Here is a 19626-nt window from a genome sequence, read left to right on the forward strand (position 1 = left end):
GGCTGAGATGAGTGAGGTCAGAAGGGTGGAAGAACAGAAATAGGGGAGGGGCAGTGGCTGAGATGAGTGAGCTCAGAAGGGTGGAAGAACAGAAATAGGGGAGGGGCAGTGGCTGAGCAAGTAGGAGAGAGAGCGAAAGGAGGTGAGGTTGGAGGGCAGGGCAGGTCACAGGGAGCCTCGTCAGGGAAACCCATCCTTGCACTGGTCCTGGACCTATCCGTCCACCTTAGACTGCAGCCTGGTGGCTTAGTGGGCGCCTTGACAATTCAAGTGTACGCTGGGTCTCAGCCCCCCCCCCCCCCGACCCCACCCCCTCCACCACCCCTTCACCTAGTAATTCAAAACTGCCCCTCCCATGAAGAATAGTGAATAAAGGTTCTTCACTCAGTAAGTCAAAGAGCTTCCTCTGGTTGTTCTAATGCGCAACCAGAATGGAGAACCACTGCTTCTGAGGCTAGTGCCTCAGAGTTCAATGTGCACGTGAATCACCTAGGGATCTGTTAACTTGCAAATTCAGATTCTTAGCCACAGCAGCTCAACAGGGGAGAGCCAGAGTGTCTGCATTTCTCCCAGGTGATAAGATACTCCCAGGTCCCCGGGCCACTCTGCATAGCCAGGCCCTAATAATGGTCCTCAAACTGTGGTCAATGGACCAGCAGTAACAGTATCACCTGGGAGCACGTGCAAAAACGACGTTTCCAGCTGGCCCTACCCCAGGCTTATTGAATCAGAGACACTGGGGTGGGGCCCAGAGGTCTGTGGTTTAACAAGCTCTAGGTGATTCTGATGCAAGCTAAAATTTGAGAGCTGTTGCCCTGGAACACCTAGGTTCTCTCACAAGCGCTGTATACAACTTGTCTAATGATGGGAAACTGGTTGAAGAGAAAGAAAAGCAGTGAGCTGATGTAACTGGCCACCTGCAGAAGCAGCCAGGAGTCAAAGGCACTGTCTCTGAAAGGTGTAACCCTATTCAGTATTGTTCAGGCAACTGATACCATGATGTAGTTTGGGTTTCTTACCCTAGGCGCTATGGCAGGTTAGCTGGCTAACTCTGTGTTGCTGGAGGCTGTCTTATGCATCATAGGCTATTTATGGCAGGCCAGGGACTGGGGTGCAGCAAGTGGGACATCTGGGGCACACAGTTTAAGGAGACACTTGCTTTCAGGGACCTGCAAATATTGGTCCATCATTTGCATGACTCTCAGAGTAAGTACCTCATTAAATCGTGCATCCTAGGTGCTTCACTTGCCTCACCCTAGTCCTGCTTGTTTTTGCAGCATCCTTACCCTATTCTCATTAAAGGCTGGTGGCAACCTTCCATTCCCCACCTGCCATTTTTGACCACGAAAAATATTTCCAGACACTGGGGGAGCACCATTGCCCCAGCTGAGAACCTCTGATATAGCCACAAGCACAAGGATTTGTTACAAGCTGAGGTTCTAGTCCACAGGTCGTCTGGCTGGAGGCTGGGTATAAAAAGTGCTTCTGCTCAGCAAGGAGTGACCTTATCAGGAGCAGACACTGAAAATACCCCAGAGATGCTCCCCCCAAGCGAGAGAGGGCTCACCTTCTGTCTTGGCGCCAGTAGTAGCTCAGAATTCTTAAGCTACTGCTTAATCGCTGAATACAAATCCTTGATACAGAAATGGCAACTGAAGTCAACCTTGGATGCACGGGATCAAGGTGTGATGTATGAAAGTTCACTGCATGTCACAGGACTGGGGTCTTGCAGCTGAGACCTGGGGCTTGGGGGACACTGAGGACCTGGCTTCCAATTCAAAGGCCTGACATTTAATCCCTGAATCATGTACCTTCTCTGAATCCTCAATTATCTTCATCCATAAAAGAAAATAATGAAAATACCTACCTACCGAGCTACCTTGAGGATAAATTAGATCTCATATTAGCTCACAGGAAAATAAGTAGTATATTCTTTAATTCATGCCTCAAAGTTTTGCCCTAATGGAAGCTTTATGCCAGTTAGAAGAGGGGCCAATTATATGTGTTTTTAATATTTATTTATTTGGCTGCCTCGGGTCTTTGGTACAGCATGCAGGATCTTTTGTTGGAGTGAGGGGCCAATTAGATGTTGTAAACGAATTTGTAAGTGCGGCAAGTCACCTGGGAAACGTGTATAAGACATGTTGGGAGACCTGTGTTGTAAGGACCACTTGACTTCCTGTCAGCTGTGTGATCCTCATCACTCTCACCAGGCTCAGTCCCTCGGCAGCAAGATGAAGGGGTTGGAGCAAATGGTCTTCAGAGTCCTCCTCCCTTCCACTGTGATTCTGTGCGTGGTGGCAGTGGACAAGGTGTCTTTGTCCTTTACACTGCCCTTGGGCAATATCTTGGTCCCAGGATTCCCCCCGCATCCTTCTCTCTTCTCAGTGCCCACTTCCACCCTCCCACACACAGCCTCTTTCCAAATCACTCCCCAGAACATGGTGAAAATGAGCCAATTTCCCAAGCTGCAGCATGCTTCTTTCCCAGCCAGAGTTCTGAGATTGATAATGAAGAGACTGGCTTCGGCTTTGCCAGCTTTCCTCAAAGCCTTTCTCAAAGACTGACTGGCTCCCCTGATTCTGTACCACTTCCCAGTGACTCCGTTGGTCAATAACTTGAACCATCTCTAGTGCCAGGAGGGAGGAAAGCACTCACGCCCCTCCAGCCGGCTTCTCCCTAGGGTGTTCAGGGTAACAAGTGGTTACAGGGGAGGATGATGGTCTGGAGTAGCTCCACCCCTGGACTCCCGACAAAGGACTCATCATGGGAAAAGAAGCAGACCTCAGGGAGCTCCTACCATGTGCCAGATACTCTGCCCTTTAATCCTCCTTGAGAGGTAATGGCATACGCACATACTGAATTAGATACAAAATCTTTGCATCCCAAATCCAGAGGGAGTCAGGTACAGTGCAGTGACTTCATCAAGCTGATTACTTTAACTTATCTTTCCTGGGCTGTAGGATGTGGACTCACCCAGCAGTGCTGTACCCTGGATCATGCCTAGTTCTCCATCCTCCTTCCCGTTTAGACAGAAATAAACACAGGGATGAGCCTCCCGTGTAACATGACTTCATCGTACATAATTGTCAGAATGAAAACCTCCCGGTTGCATATTTGCACAATGCCAGTGATTACGGTGATTAAATCAATCAAGCCCAATTTCATAATCATCAAATGTATAATTTCCCAACTCGACAGGGCCCCAGCACATGGCATCCCAGCTGTCTGATACAGGAATCAAAAACACAGTATTAAACAAAACATTTGGGGCTAGAGTTAGGTAATTTGGTAAACTTAATGCCATATTAATAAGGGTGATAAGACAATAAAACTCCACGCAGATTTTGTATAATGATAATGAAATATCTGGTTTGTGATTTCCCCAGTGGTGACTTACTTCCGTAGCTCAAGTGTGAAAAACACTCCCACTCCCAGAAGAAATTGCCCCACTGAGTGCTTTATTCCCAGAAAGAATCATTCAGTCAATCATATGTATACTTTAATTATATTATTATTGTTACCATTATATAAGGAGCTTTGTAAGATGCCTTAGCGTGGGTCATGCAGAAAGCTTGATGGCAATCTGTCCATTTGACTTTTATGTGATGACTGATGCCTCAGGGGTCCCAGGCTAAGATCTTGATGCTCAAAAGCACGGAGAACTTGAGATGGGAAGTATGACTTCACAGACTCTATTTCTTCTCCATAGCTAGAGAGAAGAAATTGTACCAGAGCCAAGGGAGGAAAAAATATTGCTTATTGTGCCTTTCACCTAATCCCATTCTGTTTCTCTACATGAGGCAATCATTTTGCTTCATGCTGCAGTTGATTGTGTAAAAGTTTCCAAGTACTCAATTTATTCAGTTGTGATAATCAGAGATCCTACAAATTTCTAGAGTTTGAAACTCTTGCAAGACAGAGGAAAATTAATTTATCTGGAATTGTGATGAGTAATTTTGAAGGTTATTGATTAGAGTAGGGAAGGGGCATATGGAGGAAGGGGTTTGGGCAGTGGCCATCAAAGTTTAAGTTCTAGACCTCAGTAGAAGTTACAGTGGTATTTGCCTTATACTAATTCATTAGCTATATATTTGTTTTGCATATTTTTCTTTATGTTTTATTTTACAATAAAGCAGTCTTGAAAAGTCACTGATCTGGGACTTCCCTGCTGGCCCAGTGGTTAAGACTCTGAGCTCCCAATGCAGGGGGCCCAGATTCAATCCCTGGTCAGGTAACTAGATCCCACATGCTGCAATTAAGATCTAGTGCAGCCAAATAAATGAATAAATATTTTTTAAAAAAAGAAAGAAAAATCACTGATCTGCAGATAATTTGTAAAAGCATTCCCCATCTTAATTGGACTGAATGACCTAAAGATTTCTCCCTCCAAGGTAGGCAGAATAATGGTTCCCCCCAAAGATGTTCGTGTCCTAACCCACAAAACCTTCTGGCCTCCTCTGCTGAGGTCTCCATAGCCAACCAAGGAAGGGTTAAATGTTGGAGGACTAGATATTCCTGCCCCAGTGGAATTTGGAGCTCAAATTCTCTCCTACCTGGCCTCAAACAGAACAAAGGTATTATGAACCATTCTTTCATTTCCAGACCACTGAATCCTAAAACATCAAGCAAATGCAGCTATTGACTTTGCTGATATTGCTCTTGAAGATTAACAGATATACTTCATTTTCTAAATTGTGAGGTTTTCATAGAACTAATGTGGCCAGAAGAATTGTCACATTTTTACATCCACCCATTGACAATCTCCTGTTTTAGCTCTAGGTTACCCCTTCTCAAATGCTATTCTTTAAGTAGCCTCAAAACTTAGCACAGTAAACAAACATGAAGTCTTTTTTCTCTTACCTCTCACAGGCAATGTATAATGCCATGAAAACCAAATAAAAAGATGGACTACGAAAGAAAAGTATGCTTTCTTGAGATCAACTGCCTCCTTTAAAAATTAACGATGTCTCTTGGCATGTTAAATAGATTAATTAATTAGAGATTGCAAAGTCATTTAAAAACCACAACTCTGTATCTGTCATAAATATTATGACAGACTAGTATATTAAGCATTGTTAAATGATGCTAATATTCTTCCTTTTAGCATCTTTCAAATAGGTCCCTCAGTTTTTATTCCCACAACCCCTGCCCTAGATCCAGGCCTTATCATCCCTTATAATTAGTGCCCGCTACCTCCAAACTCTCTCCCCGCCAAACCATAATTTATGTCACAGAAAGAACAATCCTAAAATAGTTTTTTTATTTGACTCTCCTGCAAGGCCTTCAGTGGCCACATGGAACCTATAATTATAAGTCCAAAGCAACTTATTTAACCAGCAAAACAGTAGATGGAAAAGAATTCCAGTTGCAAGATAGTCTTACTTTCCTTATCTGGTGCTCAGGGTCATTACTGCCCTATGCCATTGCATATCACCCTGCCACACCCTTTGAGAACCCTCCACCTCAAAGGCCAGTTCACACAATGAGTTAAGAGCAGGGGTTCTGGCACCAGCCTGCTTGGGTGGGCATCCAGCCTCTGCTCCTTGTGGGCTGTAAGACCTAGAGCTAGGAGATTCACCTCTCTGGACCACACTTTCTTCATTTATAGTGGTAGTGCTAGTTGCCAATTGTGTCCAACTCTTTGCAACCTTATGGACTGTAACCTGCCAGACTCCTCTGTCCATGGAATTCTCCAGGCAAGAAAACTGGAGTGGGTAGCCTTTTCCTTCTCCAGGGATCTTCCCGACCCAGGGATTGAACCCCGTCTCCTGCATTGCAGGCAGATTCTTTACCATCTGAGCCACCAGGGACGCCCTCTTCATTTATAAAACAAGGCTAATGAAAGCACCCACTTTCCTGGGTTACTCTGTGGATTAAACAAATTAACACATAAAGTTCTTAAAATAGCACCCTGTCGTACAGTAAGCCCAAAATATTAAATAGGACTTTTGTTACTTAGTGTTGTAACCTTAGGACCTAGCACACAGAGGGGGAAATGGAAGCTTGTAGACTTTAATGACTTGCCCTAGAGCTGCCCGATGAGTCCAAGCTGGAGTTGCAGACTACACATTTGGCTTCAGAGCCCACTCTCTTGACAACCATGTTATTCTGTATCCACCTCATCCCCTGGCTTCACAGAGCAGGGACTCCTTAAACCTTGCTCCAATTGCTTACTAAAATATCTTGAACATTCTAACTTTTCACACACAGTTCGCCTGGCCTGGAATACTCTCTTCTCCTACAAGTCTCCCCAGTTTCTTATCAGTTAAAAGTGTTCCACAGTGTTCTTCTTCCTCTGAATTTTCATGGCTCTTTCACTGCCTGTAAAACTCACTGGCACTGACCACATCCTGTCTTGTTTTATAACTTGTCTTTTTTATGTGCCTTGTTTCTCCAACAAGACTGTAAATCTATTGAGGATGGACTTTGTTTGCCTTACGGTTCTTTGTGTTCCCAGTGGAGACTAGGATGGCACCTTGCCCAGAGCAGACTCCCCTTAAATGTTTGCTGGTTGATAAATGGGCACAAAAACAGCTAGAAATGGACAAAGCATCCTCTTATTCTCACCACTGCCCCTTTCAGGGCTTTAGCACATCCTGCCCCTCACTCATGACTGAAAGGAGGAAGGGCTTGGGAGATGGAGATTAATAACAGGCATCCTCCATATTCCTCCTTTATGTCTGTGACATCTGGTATATTGGTGCAGAGGGAGTATCTGCAAATGAGCTAAGTGCATCCTTTTCTGGAGGTGCAAGAAACCTAGAGAGGCATCTTTTCCCCCCCACCCCGAATTTGAAACGATATGAAACTTAGATAGAGAAAATAGGCAGAAGAAAATCAAAATAACACCTGTATTACAGAAAATGCAGACACATTTCCAATGTAGACAAAGACCAGTTTGGACGGTGTGGCTTAGATCTCTTGGCCAAGTGATGCGTTAATCTCCATCTGCCCTCCTCCCTAGAACCGGGCAGACTTACCCGCCCGGTCATAAGCAGCACTGGACAACTGCTAGCCTCCCCCATGGGACACTGCCCTAGGACAGTTTAGTGTGTGGATGAGCAGAGGACACAGAGGCAGCTAGCCCTAAAGAGGAGACAAAGAGGATGGCTGGAGCATCTTCCAAATTCACCAGTCAGCCCAGTCACTCCTCCTCCACTGAGAAGGCTGAATGAGGGAGGGATGAGGACAGGGCATTTCTCTACTGTGTGTTCCTCTATGTGGAAATACAGAATCAAGGGAAGAGAAGCTCCCCTGCAATAGCCTCCATCTGTCTTCACGCATCAGGCTTAACCATTTATTTCCTTGGTCAGCCAGAAGTGAGGCCACCCTCTCAGGAAGAATAGTCAGCAGTTTATTAGAGCAATCCATCCTACTCTCATAGGACCAATCCCCCATTCAGTTCAGTTCAGTCACTCAGTGGTGTCTGACTCTTTGCGACCCCATGGACTGCAGCAGGCCAGCCTTCCATGTCTATCAGCAACTCCCAGAGCTTTCTCAAACTCACATCCATCGTGTTAGTGAGGCCATCCAACCATCTCATCCACTGTTGTCTCCTTCTCCTCCCGCCTTCAATCTTTCCCAGCATCAGGGTCTTTTCAGATGTGTCAGTTCTTCGCATCAGGTGGCCAAAGTATTGGAGTTTCAGCTTCAGCATCAGTCTTTCCAATGAATATTCAGGACTAATTTCCTTTAGGATGGACTGGTTGGATCTCCTTGAAGTCCAAGGGACTCTCAAGAGTCTTCTCCAACACCACAGTTCAAAAGCATCGATTCTTCGGCGCTCAGCTTTCTTCACAGTCCAACTCTCACATGACTACTGGAAAAACCATAGCTTTGACTAGACAGACCTTTGTTGGTAAAGTAATGTCTCTGCTTTTTAATATGCTGTCTAGATTGGTCATAGCTTTTCTTCCAAGGAGCAAGCGTCTTTTAATTTCATGGCTGCAGTCACCATCTGCAGTGGTTTTGGAGGCCCCAGAAATAAAGTCTGTCACTATTTCCATTGTTTCCACATCTATTTGCCATGAAGTGATGGGACTGGATGCCATGATCTTAGTTTTCTGAATGTTGAGTTAATCCCCCATTACCAACTACTTTTCCTGAGTGGATACTCCTAGGACCTGTCGTGGGCCTAGATTTTGTTCTGAGAACATTCTGGAATGAATCCAAATAATATATTAGTTAAATTATTTCCAAGGCCACCTGTTAAGGGTTGAATTTTGTCCTCCCTTCTGTCTTGGGTATTCCTTTGGAAAAGGTGTATGGATTCATTACATATTCTAATGTATTGTCTATAGATTATAAGATAAAGTCAAGCATGTATCTGCTGATACATTTTAAGTTGACCTGTCTTCCTACTTAGAAATGTCTCTTAATAGTAGGCTTCCCTGGTGGCTCAGATGGTAAAGACTCTCCTGCAATGCAGGATCCCTGGGTCGGGAAGATCCCCTGGAGAAGGAAATGGCAATCCACTCCAGTAATCTTGCCTGGAGAATTCCATGGACAGAGGAGCCCGGCAGGCTATAGTCCACAGGGTTGCAAAGAGTCAGGCATGACTGAGCAACTATCACTCACTTTGTCTTCCCCAAAAGATTGAAGTCCTAACAGTACCTCACATGATAACCATATTTGGAAAAGGGGTTATTATAAGTGTGCTTTGTTAAAATGAGGTTATACTGGAGTGAGGTGGGCCTGTAATCCATACCCTTTTAGAAGATACAGAGACACAGGGAGAGAGTGCCATGTGATGACAGAGGCAGAGATTGAAATGATGTGCCTGCAAGCCAGGGAACGCCAAGGACTGACAGGAGTCCCCAGAAGCTGGGAGCAAGCATGGAACAGGCTCCCCTCAGAGTCCTACCAACACCTTAATTTCAGACTCCAGACCCAGGAGAGAATCCATTTCTGTGGTTTTAGTATTTTGCTATAGCAGCCCCAGTAAATTAGCATACCTCCCCAACTGAAACCTCACTCTTTCTCACCCCAAACTCTATGCAGACACATTCTTAATGTAATTCATCAGCATCAAAGAAATAATGCTTCATTAAGGCATGGATTGCATTTCTCAGGAATGAGAATTCTCAATAGCTAGATTCTGAGAACTCTTTACTTTCTTCTTTCCAAAGTTTTATTCTTTTTTCCTAGCTATCAAGGATTTGACGAGCTGGGAAATAACTAAGAAAAAGATTTATTTTGTTTTATTTTATTTTATGCTTATAAAAGTTGCTTATTTGGGCTTTCAAAAAGAATTTTACTTCCATTTTACATTCAAGTAGCCTTTTTTCTGTGCAAAAAGATCAAATGGATTTTAATATTATATTAATTTTAAGCTTTGTCAGCATCCATCCATCCTTAGACCATTTCAATTAAGGGGTATGTGCAAATTCTGTTTTGCTTACTTCATTATTTAGTATATGCATTCATGTGACTACCAGACCACAGTTATTATTTAGGGTTCTATTTCACTGTAGAACCTAATTTATTTATCCCTCCTCTGCTTCTTGGGCATTGAGATATTTTTCCATTTTTGCCTATAGCAAAATATCTTTGTATGTAGTTTTTCTACTCCTAGAGTATTTCCTTAAGTTTTTTTCCAAAAGATCTCACTGGGTGAAACCATTAACAGTGTTAACCTGTTACCAAGATAACTTTCATCAAAGACTGATACAGTTGACAATACTACCAGCAATGTTCTCTGAGGGAGTTGAGCATTTTAAAGTTTCATTTGGCAAATGTATAATATCAAACATTATGTGCTTCTCCATAAACCTTGACAAGATTTTTAAATTGGCATTATAATCAAATAACTCTTGGAGCTAAACTACATTTATTTCCTACCCCAGCACAAGAGTAACTTCTCCCAGGTATCTGACACATAACTTCCTTAAGGAAATTATTAGCTCTTTTTAAGGAGCTTCACTTTATTTGTATGCTGAAATTCAGTGTTGCTTAGTTCTGCTCTCATAAACTCTAAAACAGTAGGACTTGAGAGGAGACTGGCTGTTTTCACAGGGGGGTAAAGATAAAGGAATGACTTCATCGTATGTCAGAAAGGATCCCCAGCTAAATCCAACTCAACTGAAATGTTTGGATCATATGCTGTTTCTAATGAGCTACTGCTTTTTCTATTAAAAGGAGGAGAATTGTGGATTTGATGTTCTTTCTTTCTGTCTTTTGATAATTTGGGGAAAGAAAGTATAAAGAGTAAAACTAGGCATGCCAAGACAATTCAGATGGGGAATTTTTCAGCAAATGGTGCTGAATAACCACATGCAAAAGAAAGATGTTGGACTTTTTGCTTACACAATATGCAGAAACTAACTCAATTTGGACCTTAGCCTAAATGGAAGAGCTAAAACTACAGATTTCCCAGCAGAAATCGTAGGAACAAATTTTAATGACATTAAAGGATTTAAATCCTTTAATGACTAAAGGATTAGGCAATGGTTTCTTATAAAGCACAGGTAAACAAGCAAATGAAAAAATTTAATTACATCAAAATATAAAATTTTCTGTATCAAAGGATATCATCAAGAAAATATAACCCACAGAATAGGAGAAAATACTTGCAAATCACACATCTCATAAGGGGCTTGTGTCTGGAATATGTAAAGAATGCTTACAAAGATAAATAACCCAGTTTTTAAAATAGGCCAAGAATTTGTCTAGACATTTACCTAAAGAATATCTACAAATAGCCAAAAAAAAAAAAAAAAAAAGCATATCTACAAATAGCCAATGAAAAATTGCCCAACATCATTTGTTGTTAGGAAATGCAAACCAAACCTGCAGTGAGACCACTTTACACCCACTGGGATGTGAAGACAGATAATAGCAAGTATTAAAGAAGATGCAAAGATGCTGAAACTGTCACACGTTGCAGGTGGGAATATAAAATGGTGTGGTAGCTTTGGAAAACACAGTTCCACACAAAAAGGTGTACAGTCAGTGTTCACGGCTGCAATCTTCTTAATAGCCAAAAGGTGGAATAAACTCAAATGCCTACTAACTAATGAATGTATAAACTAAACGTGGTATATTTATACAATGGAATGTCATTCAACCATTAAAGGGAATGAAGTACTGTTACATGTTTTAACAAGAATGCACCTTGAAGACATGATACTAAGTGAAAGAAGCAAACCACAGAAGACTGCATATTATATGACAGTATTTATGTGAGATGTCCAGAATCAAAAAATCCCACCATTTCTACAGAAAGTGGCTAAATGGTTGCCTGGGGCTGGATGAAGTGCAAAAGCTTGAATAGGGAGTGACTACTTACTGGTACAGGGTTTCTTTTTGAGAGATTGAATGTGTTCTAAAATTAGGTTGTGGTAATGGTTGCACAACTCTGAATATACCCAAAACCATTCAACCAAATACTCTAAATGGGTACATTTTATGGTACACAAAACTTATGTCAATAAAGCTGCAAAATTTTTTTAAATTTGCCTAATCCCACCACTAGACCCAAGTTGGTGGCTCAGATGATAAAGCGTCTGCCTGCAACGCGGGAGACCCGGGTTCAATCCCTGGGTCAGGAAGATCCCCTGGAGAAGGAAATGGCAACCCACTCCAGTACTCTTGCCTGGAAAATTCCACAGACTGAGGAGTTTGGTGGACTGCAGTCCTTGGGGTCGGAAAGTCCGACACGACTGACCAACTTCACTTTCACTTTCACTTTCAATCCCACCACTAGAGATAATGTACTTAACATTTGCCACATCTATAAACTTTGCAAATCTCCCTCAATAAGGGTTTAGTGAGTGGTGAAGGAGGATGTCAGGTTGTGATTAGACAAGTTATCTTTTCTCCTCTGCATATTAAGTCTTGTTGTTATTTGTTGTTTAGTTGCTAAGTCGTGTCTGACTCTTTTGCAACCCCATGTACTGTAGCCCTCCAGGCTCCTCTGAACATGGAATTTCCCAGGCAAGAATACTGGAGTGGGTTGCCATTTCCTTCACCAGGGGATCTTCTGAATCCAGGGATCGAACCTGTGTCTCCTGTATTGGCAGGCAGATTCTTTACCAGTGAGCCACCAGGGAAGTCTAGTGTGTTTATTATCTGCATTTAAACCAAAGCCGTAGATGGTAATATGGGAAAATTACTAGGTTAAGTCAATGGCCAGATTGTAATCACTGAATCCCCTTCTTTTCACTGCTTGTTCAGTCAAACTCCTTTGGAGAAAACATCTGAATCCACCTGTTTCTTTCTCTTCATCTCATTTCTACAAGCAACATCATTTCTCACCTAGATTGTTGCAAGAACCCCTTGAACAGTTGACTCTGCCCACACTCTTGCCCTCCTTGACATCCATCCTCTACCCAGCAGCTAACCTTTCTCCTGCTTAAAACCTTTCTCTGTCTCCTCTGATATTTAACTGCAGTTACATTTGTGTAAAGGGACTCACAAGATGATGTACTTCTGTTGACCCTTCCAACCCCAGGACCTTTCACCTCCCTCCCACCCTTCCCCACCCTCTGTCCCAACCACACATCATTTCTTTCAGTTTCTAGTACATAACATTCTCTATTGCTCTCTTTTCTAGGACTTTATACTGTGGCTCTGTCCAGCTTAACTATTTCTACTCCCACTCCCCACTCACAGTTCCCATCAGGAGTCTCTGTTCAGTCTACTCCTCATTCTTTAGGAGTCATTTGGGTGTCTCTTTCTCTGAAAGTCTTTCCTAACCCTCATGGCCCTTGCTAAGAGCTCTCTCAGAACCCTGTACTTCCCCATGATGAATAACATTTATTGCATTAAATGGAAATTGACTATTGACTTACCCCATCCCCTACTTACCAGCTAAGAGACTTTAGGCAAGCTACGTAACTTCTTCATATTTTCATATGAAAACTGGAGACTAAAAAATAGTACCTATCTTATTGCCTTATTATAAGGATCAGATGAGTTATTTCTAAATCATTAAGAACATTGCCTGGCACATAATAAAACTAGACTTTAAGCCTCAAGAGATGTTTAAAATCTTATTTACTGTTGTATTCCATATACGTATCATTGAATGAACAAGTATAGCAATCAATTCACCAAGTAAATATACAGAAAACTCAAAGCTAGTTCAGATTTTCAAGATCCAGGAGAGATAGCAGATACTAAATAAAACAAGTTTCCAGGGAAAGCAAGAGAAGATAGAAGCAAGAACAAAGGTAGCAGTTAAATCACTGAAGAAAGGTTACTCAATGACTAAAACTTGGAGGGCTGGTTAACCATTTGGAAGAAGCTGAATTGAGAATTTATCCACAGCATAAAAGTAATCCCACATGTAACTATGAATGGAAAATGAAAGTCTTAAAACAACCATGTGTAAACAAAACTCAGTATTTGTCTTATTGTGGGGTATGGTAGATCTCTATCAGTGTGACATAGAAAGTAATACTTTTTTCAAAATTTATTTATTTTTAATTGAAGGATAATTGCTTCCCAATATTGTATTCGTGTCCGCCACACATCAAAATGAATCAGCCATAGGTATACATATGTCCCCTTCCTCTTGAACCTGCCTCCTATCTCCCACACCCCTCTAGGTTGTCAAGGAGCACCCGGTTTGAGCTCCCTGTGTCACACATCAAATTCCCATTGGCTATCTGTTTTACATATGGTAATGTATATGTTTCCATGCTAATATTAAAGTAATATTTCTCATTAAATATTTAACACGGGAAGGTGTTCTCTATAAGCTCAGAGCTCTGTAGATGAGTTGTTAGAAATTCCGCCTCCAGAGGCAGACTGCCTCCATCCAAATCCCAAATCTATTGCTTACTGAGATGCAAATTTGGATAGTACACTTAGTTCTTAGAACCTGGGTCACCTGATCTAAAAAATGGAGATTATCATCATAATAGCAACTCTACAATGTGTTATGAGAATTCAGTGAGATAAGATTCATATATCAAAAATGATATAGAATGATGCCTAACAGAACCTATTTTTTCTTGTAGTTTTATATATATATATATTTAATTGAAGCATAGTTGACTTACAATATTATATTAATTTCAGGTATACAACATAGTGATTCAATATTTTTATAGATTATACTCCTGTATTCCCTGTGCTGTACAACATATCCTTGTAATGACTGAACATATTTTAATAAAATAGATGTATATAGAATTATGACCATTGGTTACATCTCAGAGATGGGGTTATAGGTATTTCATTTTTCTTCCTTTTAGCTGTACTTTCCAATTTTTCTACCATGAGCATGTGCTGCTTTTAAAATAAGAAAAATATTTTTTTAACTTTCAAAAAATTATTATAAAATCTCATTGTAGGAGACTGTTTGCAGTCATGCAAGAAATATTCATCATCTATTGTAAGAGGAAAAAGATTTATAAAATTACAGAATAATTTACATTGTGTGAAAAATATTTATTTAATGTACAGATGGTCTGTATTTTCTCTGAAATAGGAAATAAGATTCAAAGAATGACTTAAACTTTGAAATAGCTGTGGGGAATGAAAAGGGGCTGATTAGAGATAAATCTTTTTATTATTTTGTTATTTTTTAAATTGGCATGTAATTGCTTTACAATGTTCTGTTAGTTTCTGCTGTACCACATGAATCAGTTATGTGTATAAATTTATCTCCTCCCTCTTGAGTAGAGATATATCTTTAAAAAATGTGTGAGCTGAGATGAAGGGCTTACTGTCTTAAAAAATTTACAATAACAGTATGAACTGTTTTGGCCCTTAGTGCTCAGAAGTGCAGGTCAGGAAATAGAGACAGACTAGCCTAAGGCTGATGAGAGGTGACAAAGGAAAACACCATGCATAGGAGAAGGTCTAGAAGGTCACACACCAAAATACCAACTGTGGCTATTTCCAGCTGTTGGGATTATGGTTGTGTTTTAGATTTCCATCTTTAACCTCACTTGTCTTTCTCTCTCTCTCTCTCTTTAGTCACTAAATTGTGTCCTACTCTTATGACCCCATGGACTGTAGCCCACCAGGCTCCTCTGTCCATAGGATTCTCCAGGCAAGAATACTGGAGTGGGTTGCCATTTCCTTCTCTACGGGATCTTCCTGACCCAGGGATCAAATCCAGGTCTCCTGCACTTCAAGCAGATTCTTTACCCACTGAGCTACTGATTAATTTTTGCAAAAAAAAAAAAAAATGAAATTATTAAATTGTGCAGGCAAAAGTAAACCCTCTCTGCAGAACTTGTCATCCAGAGGGAATCACTTGTTAACATTTTGGCCAACATCTTTTTCTCTAAGTGCACATACACACATGTGGCAGATTGTCACCTATAACCTGCTCTCCAAATCAGAATATAGACGGTCACAGCTCCTAGTTGCTTTTTTTTTTTTTTTCAACTATTTACCTAAGTCCACATATGCCACATTAGGAGGAAACCCCTTAAGTTCTGGCCAGCCACCAAACTGTCTAAAAATCTCAGGGACTTTCTCCTTCCAAAGGGCATAAATTTTGCTATCAATGCCAGGAATTGTGGGAATTGGAAGATGTCATCAATCCAATTTATGCTGTTCATTTTGTTGCCATGAGATGTCGCTGCTGAAGACAGGGCCTGCACAGTTCAACAGATGACTCCTTTTACCTGATCACTTGGTAAGGGGTCCTTGATCACCCCAGTACTCACCCGCCCTGCTGGGGTGTCTCGGCTTGTTTTCCATTGCCCAGTCAACACCCTGCCAAGGATAACAACTGTGCCAGGGTGTTTAGGTCTGAAGACACTGAGTAGAAATAGAAAATATTGTTGAAAAAGAAAGAGCCACATGCTGAGTTCAAACCAACCCCACTCTGTGTATTCTGGTGCTTGTGTTGAATTCAGGTCACCACCCTCTCCTCAAGGTAATTTTATTCTGGGTAGCGGGGGGGTGTCTCACTGTACTTCCCCACTAATTCTAATACCCAGCATTTTCCCCTGCTGTGACACCACATCAAGTATAGTGTTACTAATTATTTACATATGTGTACATCTTCTTTCCCAGACCAGAAAAGGCTCTCACAGAGCAGATGGCCAACATTATGTTTCTCTGTCCAGTGTCCTGCTAGAGCCAACTCATGCCTGCTAGCAAAAGTCAATTGTTAAATTTTTAGAAATGTGAGCTGATTGTTATAACAGCTGTTATATAAAGTTAAGTTACATAAATGTGCGATTGAATATATTGACAACAAACTTAACAATTACCCAAAACTTATCACTTCCTAGTTACCCCCATTTAACTAATGAAGTTTTTGCATCTATTGTATCTGTAGGATTAAAATGCAATATAATGGTTTGCTACTGTGTGTCACTTCCCAGCTTTGTGTTCAGTGATGCCATCCATGTTGATAACTTGAAATCAGTCACAGTAGGAGTATTTCCACTATGAAAATCAACAAATATTGCCCATCAGCTCCCCCTCACCCTGCCCAGAAGCTAGTTCTTTAACCTTTACCAGCATGTCACTGATAGTCTGTGTTTCCAGCAGCTAGAATGGCAGGGTACCAAATGAATCTTGGGTGGATGGATGGATGGATAGATGGACAGATGAATGGATGGATGATGGGAAAGAATAATGGACAAGAGGCAAGTTTCAGAGCCTTGGAGACAGAAATAACACCCACGAGAGGATATTAGCTAGGTGGGGCATTTAATTTTCTGCTCTTTTCCTTGCAGCCTGCCCAGCAACAACCTCGGTGGTTCTATTTCCTTCTTTGTTGGTTTCTCATGTTGTGTTCTTTCATATTGTGCAAAAGAATGCAATATAGTACAGAAAATGTAGTCATCGTATTTGTGAATTCAGTGTTGCTTCACCACATTTCAAAAGAGGCATGCGTTTTTCATTCTAGCTCTTTCTACTGGAGATAGTGGTGTGGCAACACACAGTGCAGAATACAGGAAACTCCCCATTTACCACTCGCTACATATTTACCGCTAGATCCAGCGGAAGGTAAGCAGGGGTGGAGTCCTTTGTGGCAAGGTTATTTTTACCACAAGTTCCGTTCACATGTGCCATCTATCCCAGTGAGTACAAAGAAAAGGGAACTAAATATTACTACTGAAGCAGAGTAGTCTGTGTGTTAGGTAGGGGCCAGTGAAAATCTTATCCAGAAGAAGGAAGGAAGGAAGGAAGGTCTGAACTTTTTCTCACCAGAATTTCATAACATTCCCACGAAATTACCCTTATGCCAGTTTTTAATATTTCTACTAAGAGTCTTTTATATAGTTTTATTTTATGGTTTAAAAAGAAGAGAGGAACCAAGAAAAAGAACTACAGGGGCAGAAGCCTGAGGTAAAGTGGTGGAGGAATATTTATTATAAACACCTTGCTCTGGAATTCCTTATCAAACACCATGAAGGGGATCCATTTATGGAAGTCTTACCTTTGTTGATAAAATCTGAAGATGTCTCCTCCAGTGGTTGACAGATAACATTGTGTAAGACGTCTATTTAACTGTAAAGTGCATGGATTAGCTAATTAATTTACATGAGAAAAATCAGTCCCTCTTGTCACCAGGGCACAGGGTCTGCAGTACCTGGAAGGCAACACAGGTTCTTCCAAATGTTCAAAACCAGATCAGGTCTCGTGTGCTTCCACCCTGTATTGGGAAGTTAGGTAAAGTTCGTTCATGGGCAGAGCTTTGCTCCCAACCATCCTAACACCCAGTGCTCACCTCCTACTCTCCCAGGGGTCCTCCCACACGTTGATAGGAACCTTCTAAAATCTCTGATCTCAGTGAGATCAGAGAACTTGAGGGAATCCTTTACTCATTCATTTACAAAATATCTGCGGAACACTGGTTCTTACTAGGCTTAAAATGAAGATGCCAAGTTCTTTGTCCTCTGGGAATCTCCCAGTCTAGCAGAACAGACTAGATAAAAAATGAATATATGACCTAGATCCTGCAGCTTCTATGCTTGTTGTGTAGAGTTGTATGCTTGTGCTATGTACTATGACACATCAGAGGTTAGCATAGCAAATGAAAGATTTCTGAGAAATCAGCCCCAATGCAACCAACTCTATTCACCCAACTCTGTCCCATTTGCCTGTGAGATATCTCCACAGTGGGTTTTGTTTTTTTTTTTTTTTTCTTTACTTGAACATATTTTCATGTTTGTGGAACGGTTCAGTCATCCCTTGAAAACTTCTCTGGCACGGCTTCCCCAGTCTTGACTCACCTGCTCTTTGAAAGTGTTTTGACTTGCGCTAGCAACTCTGCCCATCACATGTGCCCTGCTGCCTAAGGACCTAGGCCCTTTGTCCTAAATCTTCCCATCAATAACTTGAGGGCAGTCATACTGAACTCTCTTAATTACCTCATCGAAAACTCGGAAGAACAAGTGACAGACACTCCTCAATTCCTTAGGAGAAACATGCCTTCGTTGGCATTAGAATTATCATCATAAAGAAAACCACAAGATCCTAGGGAGGTGCAAAAGCTAAAACAGGGCCCAAATTTTCCCTGAGGGTGAGGAAAGGATCGTGGGTGAGAAGGGAGGGAGGAAGAAAAGACAAAGAATCTTCCTTTTAAACACACATTATCTCTCCCCTCACACATTATCACACACATTATCCCCTTCCCTCCTCTCCCCTGGTCCAAACAGGAGCCTAACAGAATTAGTATTACCAGATAATATGTCATCAATATTAGTTCATACTTTTGCAAAAAGCTTTTATTAGAGACAGTCCAGTGAAAGAAACACTACCAGGTGCTATTCCAGGAACATGTGGTGCTTGGCTCAGCACCCTGTTCCGTAGGAACATCAGGGGCGAGTATAGGATTCGGAATGTAATAACCGAGCCCTGTGTATGAACCAGGCAGCTGGTTGCATGCGCAGGTTTTGCCACCAGGTCACATCTAGGTCAAGAAATAGAACTTCCCCCCTCCACTCCCTCTACCCCACTGCACGCAGTCCTTGACACCTCCTCTTGTTTTTTTTTTTTTGTACTTCGTTAAAACGATGAAATTTTGGATGAAATTGTATGAGAAATTATCTCACCCATCGGCTGAGATTTTAACATTTTCCCAGTGGCCACCCTTCCATGGGGTGGACTGGTGCTGCAACCCCCCTGCCCCCACCGAGGGCAAAGGTGAGTGTCCTCAACTCTCGCTAACCTGCTTCTGACCTCTGGGGGCCTTTCTGCCACCTCAAGGTGCTCAGGAAGCAGCTCTCTGTCACCCCACCACCACTCCAGGTTTTCATGATATTAGTAGACAGGAAGTTGACATTTATATTGTTTCTGCCACAGTTTCTACACAGGACAAAGCCTACCCACTCACATCCACTTATTTACCCCTGACCCATTTTCTCCAAATTTGCTTGATTCTTCGCTGACAGAATGACTAGAAGGCTGGCCCAACCGAATTACTTCACAAAACCTGACTGGAAGGTTATCTGAGGAGCATGGAGACCCTTTCCACTGAGACCCTTCCCCTATACTGAGGCTGAACTTTTAGGGTTTTGGTTTATAGCTCTTGGGCAGCTCAAGATAATGGAAGATGTCTCTAAAACCTGCAGTAGAAAATGACTTTTAGAACCTCCCTGCTCATGACAGTTTCATGAGGCCTGTGTTTTGGCTTTTGATTCCTGTTTTTTGAAGGGCGGGCTGCTTTCTGCTCACCTTGCACTAGAAGCTGCAGTGCTT

General features: G+C 41.8%; 1 protein-coding gene and 1 long non-coding RNA gene across 2 annotated transcripts in view; one reads left to right on the forward strand and one right to left on the reverse strand.

The window, feature by feature from the left end:
• RIPOR2 (RHO family interacting cell polarization regulator 2) overlaps positions 1-19626 on the forward strand; it is a 206568-nt gene that overhangs the window by 65746 nt on the left and 121196 nt on the right. The window lies entirely within an intron of this gene.
• On the reverse strand, positions 3698-17573 carry LOC133059151 (uncharacterized). Its single transcript, XR_009693486.1, has 4 exons — positions 17516-17573; positions 17363-17433; positions 15633-15726; positions 3698-3712 (listed from the first exon to the last, which is right to left on the reverse strand). It is a non-coding gene; the product is annotated as an uncharacterized LOC133059151 (long non-coding RNA).

The sequence above is a fragment of the Dama dama genome, chromosome 7 (genome assembly GCF_033118175.1).
Source record: "Dama dama isolate Ldn47 chromosome 7, ASM3311817v1, whole genome shotgun sequence".
NCBI lineage: Eukaryota > Metazoa > Chordata > Mammalia > Artiodactyla > Cervidae > Dama > Dama dama.